The sequence below is a fragment of the Rhipicephalus sanguineus genome, chromosome 4, assembly GCF_013339695.2.
Source record: "Rhipicephalus sanguineus isolate Rsan-2018 chromosome 4, BIME_Rsan_1.4, whole genome shotgun sequence".
NCBI lineage: Eukaryota > Metazoa > Arthropoda > Arachnida > Ixodida > Ixodidae > Rhipicephalus > Rhipicephalus sanguineus.
In genome coordinates, this window is record NC_051179.1 from 195,258,557 (window position 1) to 195,266,144 (window position 7,588).

Consider the following 7,588-nt stretch of genomic DNA (forward strand, 5'->3'; position numbering starts at 1 on the left):
CGTGCGAGATGATCGACCGCTGTCACATTCCACCGATTGCCTGCTGGCGTTACGGGAAGTGGCCCGACCAGGTCTATTCCGACTATGGCAAAGAGCGTTTCGGGACATATGATGGGTTGTAACAGGCCAGCAGGAGGTGAAGTTGGTCGTTTCCGGCGTTCAAAACGTGTGCAAGAACCGACATACTTGGCCACAAAGGTAGAAAGGCCAGGCCAGAAGAAACGGCTTCTAACGCGGTTGTACGTCTTCTGAAACCCCAAGTGTCCAGCGGATGGGTCGTCGTGCAGTGCTTCGAGAACTTGTGTACGCAGCGAACGGGGAAGTACTGGCACCCACCGATGCCCATCGGTATTGTAAATATAGCGATGCAGCAGATTGTTTCCAAGCTTGAATTGCCTTAGCTGGCGACTTAGTCTGGCATTAGGAGGAGAAGACGTTCCACTTAGGTATCCGATGACGCGGTTACAATAGGGGTCATCACGTTGACACGAGGCGAACTGAGCGCAGTGGTTGGATGATAGCGGCTCAGCAACTGCCAGTGGCGATAACGTCAGTGAAGATGAAGCCTCAGGATCACCTGAGGAGCAACGAGGGTGCGTGGTCAGAGAAGAAAGTGGCATAGGGTAGCGAGAGAGAGCGCCGGCATCTTGATGCTGTTTGCCAGACTTGTACACAACGTCAAAAGTGTACTCTTGGAAACCAAGTATTCAGCGACCGAGCTATCCAGACAAATTTTTAGGTGAGGACAACCAGCATAGAGCGTGATTGTCGGTAATCACAATGAAGTGGCGTCCATAAAGATGTCTATTCTGTTCTACTGTGTCCTTTTTACCTATGGTCGTGCGCTGCAAAAACCTACCAGCATGATAAAGATCAGTCGGAATTTCTGTATGGCCCAAACTACAGCAAGACATTCCTGCTCTGTTATCAAGTAGTTCTGCTCTGCAGGTGTTAGTGCGCGACTGGCATATGGGACAACTCTCTCTAGTGAAGTGTCGTCGCGCTGTAGGTGGACAGCACCGATCCCAGGGCCTCTTGCATCTGTGTGCAGAAAAGTGGGGGCACTCTCGTCGAAGTGACGGAGGACGGGGTCTGATGTTAACGCGCGTTTAAGGGCTTGGAAAGCACACTCGCAGTGATCAGTCCAAACGAAGGCCGTTCCGGCCGTGAGAGGCTTGTGTACTGGTCCCGCATTGGCAGCAAAGTGACTGATGAAGCGGCGGAAGTAAGAAGACAGGCTAAGGAAACTTCGCAAGTGTTTTTGATTTTTGGGGCGAGGGAAAAGAATCACGGGCAGCAGTCTTGTCCGGGTCTGGTCAAACGCCATCTTTACTGACAAGGTGGCCCAGCACTTTGAGGCTTTTGCTGGTGAAGTGGCATTTCTTTGTATTCAGCTGAAGTCCCGCGTTCGAAATGCATGTTAAAACTTCGTCCAAACGCTCAAGGTGCTGCGAAAAAGTGTAAGAAAAAATAACGATGTCGTCTAGATAACATAAACAGGTTTTCCACTTGAGGCCACGTAAAACATACTTGGAAGGGTAGCGCTAGTAGACACGGACTAGAGGGAGACACACGGACACACAGACGGAAGCGCTTCCGTCTGTGTGTCCGTGTGTCTCCCTCTAGTCCTTGTCTACTAGCGCTACCCTTCCAAGTATGAATTTCCTACTCGCCCAAGAAACAGCACACGTAAAACAGTGTATCATACGCTGGAATGTTGCAGGAGCGTTGCATAATGCAAAAGGCATTACGTTGAACTCATAAAGCCCGTCCGGCGTTGCAAAGGCTGTTTCGTCTTTGTCGGCTTCGTGCATAGGTATTTGCCAATACCCCGACCGGAGGTCGAGACTGGAGAAATACTCTGCGCCTTGAAGGGAGGCGAGGGCATCGTCGATTCTTGGTAACGGATATGTCTTTTCTCGGATTCTTAATAAGCGCTCAGTAATCGACACAAAATCGTACAGAGCCGTCCTTTTTCCGGACCAACACCACAGGAGATGACCAAGAGCTGGAAGAAGGTCGGATGATGTCGCGTTTGAGCATGTCGGTCACGTTGTCTTCGATGATTTTCCGTTCCGCCAAAGACACGCGACATGGGTGGCGGCGTACAATGGAGCTGCCATCGGTTTTGATGCGGTGCATTGCGACGGAAGTGCGGCCCAGAACCTTGGAAAGTACGCCAAACGAAACACTATGCTTTTAAAGAATGTCTGGTCTCTGTTTTGCTCAGCAGTGAGGTGGAGATTTATGGTTGCATTTAAAGCAGCGGTCGCAGCCTTATGATCAGTTGAGGGAGACAAAGGTGGCGTTTCTGCGCGAAGGGAAACAAGAGAAAAAGGTTCACTGTCAGCGAAGCAACTCACAGGAGTGCCCTGGGGCAGCATCACTGGCGAAGAAGTTGGATTAAGTGCGGCGACCAACGCTCTACTGTCGTTAAACCGCACAAGGCCAGGTGCGATGGTAAGCCCCGTAGGTATTCAGCGACCAGACGGTGCAATGAACACGTTACTATTAACGACGGTGTCAGAAGCCGGTGTAATAATATTCTCTTCTCCCGGCGAACTACAACAATCAACGGCTGTGACTAAACGGAAGCTGTGAGGATCGACATCGGATGGAAGCCCAGTGTCTGTTGTATGAATGACTCGCTGCCGACAAGATATGAAAGCTGACGCTAAACAATGGAAGTCCCATTCCTAGATGAGTGCGTGTGTACACGAGGGCAGCACAAGAAACTGAATATGATGAAGGATGCCATCTATGAAAACTCCCACTGTGCAAACACTGGAGGGCAGAATAGGAACTCCGTCAGCACAGCGAAGGGGAGGGCCATCGTATGGCGTCTTCACTTTTTTCAAACGGAAACAGAAGTCTGCACTAATTACGGAAAGCGATGCACCTGTGTCCACCAATGCCTAGGTCCGTACACCTTCAACATACACCAACAATATATTTGGCGGGTAGTCCGGAGGAGTTTGATATAGTCCGAAAGATGCAGCTTTCCCTCCCGAAGCTGCACTATTTAGTTTTCCAGTCGGCGACCAGGAGTCGAAGTAGCTGGTCGAAGTGGGGAAGAGGTGCGCCGCAGCGGTGAAGGCGAACGAAGACGCGGAAATCGGGAACTACCAACTGCGCCGAAGTTCTGCGGAGACTGATCGATGTGGACTGTTCTGGTATGGGCGACGATATTGCGATCCATTGTTGTAAAAGTGGTCCCGTTCAAAGTCGTCGTAGCCTCGTGTTTTGTCTTGCTGACGGCGTTGGCAAAACCTTGAAATATGGCCATGGATGCCGCAATAGAAACAAATCTGCCGAGGGGTGCGCCAGGCATTGTAAGGCTGGACCGGCGCTCGTGGTGTGAGAGAGCGAGCCGTGCACTCAAGGCGCCTGTAATGGTGTCAGCTGGGGCTGTGGTAGTATATGGCAGCAATCTGAGCATAAGTTGGGGTTGGCATGGGATGCGGGCTCGGGACTTGCGTGCCGGTCATGGGAGCCGATTCCTCCCTCACGACGTCACGTAGGTTGGCACCAGGTGGCGTCTTACGGACCTCAAGATGGCGCGGCGGAGCTTGTGCGTGGAGTACCTCTCGGATGATCGAGCGGTTCAACGCACGCAGCTCGATCAGTGGCGTACCGACTTGTTCGCTAGTGGGGGGCTCGCCTCCCTCACTCCTTCCGCCACATATATATATATTGTAAAGGAAAGACACCGAGAAATAGACACAACGCCTGTTGACTAGGCCGGCTGTTCTATTCTGCCCTCGTTCTTCTCCTCTTCGCGCATCCTGCTTTCGCGCCAGAGCCCCGTTGTCGTTCTTCGTCATTACACTCGGCCACGACTGCGAGCGGCCGCAGCTGCCGACAGTGTCTCTGGTGGGCGGCACTGGCTGCATCGAGGTGGCCGATCTCGGCCACGCAGTGACTTGGTTTCATGAGGTGCCAAACGTAGTTCAGGCGGGCGGCATTGACTGTGTCGCGGTGGTCGGTGTTGTATACGCCGTGACTTGTCCTGCTGAGCTGCCGAGCATACTGGAGGGCGACATTGGCTGTGTTGGGGTGGTCGTTGAAGGCCTTGGTCACGCTGTGACTTAACAGGCTGAGCGGCAGGAAGTGACGCTAGTGGATGACCCTTGTTGCGCGACCCTGGGAGAAGGTTCAGCGCTGCCGAGTCATCAGCGTCCATAACTTTAGCGTCGCACAGAGGTGACAGACGTGTGTGCAAGGAAACGTCTTGCGCTGCCGTCGCGGGAGCGTAACACTCAGATAGCAGAGGCATGTCTTCAATGTCTGCAGCCGTGTTGGTCTCCCCGGCCTCCGGGGGGTCTCCCGGGTTCCCATTCGGCGCAAGGTGACCATCTGCTGTCATGGGCTCGTTCGGCTTCTGAACTGCATGCGTGTCAGGCATTAGAGGAGCCGGAGTCTCCACGTTTCGAAGTGATGATGAGCTTGGGGTCCCCGGCTTCGGTGGCCGGCAGGTGGTCTTGGTCTGGAGCAAGGTATGTCGTGAGGTGTGTCCAGACGCGGAGTCTGAGGTCTGGACTGCGATGCCCGCCTTGCGGATTGCGTCAGTGTCTGTGGTGGTGCGTTCCGCAAAGCTTGCTGTGAATGAGGTGCCGGACACAGCTGTACCATCGCGGCAGTTCTCTTCAGGAACTCGGTACCTGAGAGTGAGCACGTCGGTGCAGGGCGCACCTGCACCGTCGGGATGATGCCCTTCAGGATCTCGGTCATTGAGGGAGGGCAGGGTGGTAGAGGCTTGAGCTGCACTGTCTAGGCTGTGGGTCTGACAGCTCCCATCCGGGGTTGGCAGTGGATCTTGAGGTAGGTGGTCGCAGGCATGAGATAGCGGGCGAAAAAAGACTGATCAGCTTGGCTGACCATTCCGGCCAAGATCCTTGCCGGACGCCTTCGTAGGCATGCCATGCCTTGGCCGCATCGCGAAGGTGGTCGATGGCGACCCACCATTTCTGCTGGTCTGTCCAGGCCTCGCGTGCTCCCACAGCGTTGACGGTCGCCACCCAATTTCCGACGTGGTCCTGAAATCCGCGGAACTCCGGTATTTCGCAGGCAGCCGGCGATGGTAACATGCCAGGCGAAAATCCAGAGTGAGCCGACGCTAAGCAGGCCAGTTGGTAAGAGAGCTGCGTGAGGGCATACCGCAGCTCTCTGCGGCTCTCGGGTGAGCTCTCTTCATGATCTTGCGAAGCGGCGGCGGCCAACGCGGCATTGAGCGAGAGAAGTGCTGGCAAGGCGGTAGGACACAGCACGGAGATCGACGCTGCCAAGGCGTTCACCGTGGCTCGGAGTCGCGCGATGGTAGCCGAAAGCTCGGCGGCGGTCTCGGTTGATCCGCGCGTGGAGCCAGTGGTGACGTCCGAGGAGTTGGGCACAATCGGTGTACTCACAGAGGGACCCTTGTCCGAGGGAGCTTGAACAGCACCCCTAAGCGGCTCGGGTGCCGATGGAGTAATGAGTAAGCCGTTGTCGCTGCGGGAAGCGTGGACGGCATTCCCGGGGCCCTGGCCGTTGGAAGCGTCAACCGCCTTCCGAGGTAACCGGTACCCGTGCGATGGCTTGTCGTGAACTGGTACTGCGGCGTCGATGAAGGAGGCTTGAGCCGCCGAGGAGGCCTGGACGCCGTCCACAGACGGTGCCTGAAGCGCCGACAGATTGGCAGGTGGTGGCGAGGAGGCATGTATGCCGTCCCTGGGCGAGAGGAGCCCGTGTGCATTGTTGCCGCGAAGGAGCACGTCACCGGACAAGTAGTTCCCCGGAACCACAATGGAGGCCTGGACGCCGTCCGCTGGTGGTGGGATGGATGCTTGTCGCGGTGATCTACTTGCGGGTTCCATCAGCGAGGAAGCCTGACGGGGTTCCTCTGGAAGACGCGCTGCCTCAAGCTAACAGCTGGGGTTCGCCGAAGCCTTTCGACGACTGCGCCATTGTAAAGGAAAGACAGAGAAATAGACACAACGCCTGTTGACTAGGCCGGCTGTTCTATTCTGCCCTCGTTCTTCTCCTCTGCGCGCATCCTGCTCTCGCGCCAGAGCCCCGTTGTCGTTCTTCGTCATTACAATATATATATATATATATAAAGGAAGAAGCGGAGATTTTAAGGGCTCGTTTTTCTTTGTTATACACAATATTAATGAGAACTAACAGACAATAATGCCAAGGAAAGTATAGGGGGTGTTATTAGTAGTAAATGTAACGTAAATTTAAATGTACATATATACCACATAAAGTGGACGGGGGGATGGCCGCCGCGGTAGCTCAGTTGGTAGAGCATCGAACGCATTATTCGAAGGTCGCAGGTTCGGTCCCTGCCCGCGGCAAGCTATCTTTTCGTCCACTTTTCTTTCTTCACATTTACATTACATTTGCTACTAATAACATCCCCTATACTTTCTTTGGCATTATTGTCTGTTAGTTCTCCTTACTATTGTGTATATATATATATATATATATATATATATATATATATATATATATATATAGAGAGAGAGAGAGAGAGAGAGAGAGAAGAGGGGAGCACTGCATTCTATCTCAATTTGATGTGATTTCTCATATACCGAGTTCAAATTTGGTTAGCAGTGTTTACAAGATTATACAAAAAGTACAGTCAGTCCTACGTAGCATACACTGGGACAGCCATATATATACGGGTTATGCATGTGATAGTATTGCAAGCAACAGTTTTTATACATCACCCCCACAACTTTATGCATGATACAATTATGTCGATGGCAGCCTCACCAGTAGTATAGATTTGTATTATTCAAAAATTTCGTTAACGTCTGGAAACTGCTCACTAATAATTTCGCTTTTTTTGTAGGTAGCAGTGACTGCACCTTTCTTTTCCATAATTAGTGCTACACTTTCTTGCAGATATTCAGGTTTGTGTATTCTATATTTTGTCTTGGTTGCACCTAGTCGAAATACTTTGCTACTTTGCTTTCTACTGTTTTCTACTTTGCTTGGAAGGCCCTCCGGCCCTCCAAGTAAGTACGCCTCTGCAAATGATGCAAGCACAATTTTTTTTAATGTGGGTGAATATAACGTTAAACTACCCCGCATTGTTTCCATCCGCATTGGCCGTTAACTGTATATGATTGGTCGAAATTTTCTGGCTTATGCACAATGCAACTGCTCGTTACGCGATGCCAGAAATGAGCACAAAATGATTCATTGCATAATGACCACTCATGCACGACTACATAAAAAAATAAGAGAACGCACTATTTTCAATATAACATATTTTTGGTCATTCGTACATCGCCATTCGTCAAAAATTTTCGGTGAGCCTTAAAATCACGTGCTTGTTATGCGAAATCACAAATATATGAAATCTCGCGGTGTCAAAATTACGTGTGCTCACTAAACAGCGCTTTACTATGCTGAAGAATACCTAAAAATTTTTTGGAATAGCCCGACAGTATATCATTCTGAATGTAAATGAAAAAGGCTGCCCGCCGATCACATTGGCAGCGGCCACTGATAGCAGCTGGCGAGATTTTCAATTGCAGTATAACGATGCTGAGCTGTTTGTGCGCGTGTACAATTCTGTGAACTCATTCTTGCTGAGAGA

The 7,588-nt window shown here is 51.8% G+C and overlaps 1 non-coding gene across 1 annotated transcript; it reads left to right on the forward strand.

Moving 5' to 3' along the window:
* Positions 1 to 6,262: 6,262 nt before the first annotated feature.
* On the forward strand, positions 6,263 to 6,335 carry Trnam-cau (transfer RNA methionine (anticodon CAU)). The gene has a single exon. It is a non-coding gene; the product is annotated as a tRNA-Met (tRNA).
* Positions 6,336 to 7,588: the final 1,253 nt, after the last annotated feature.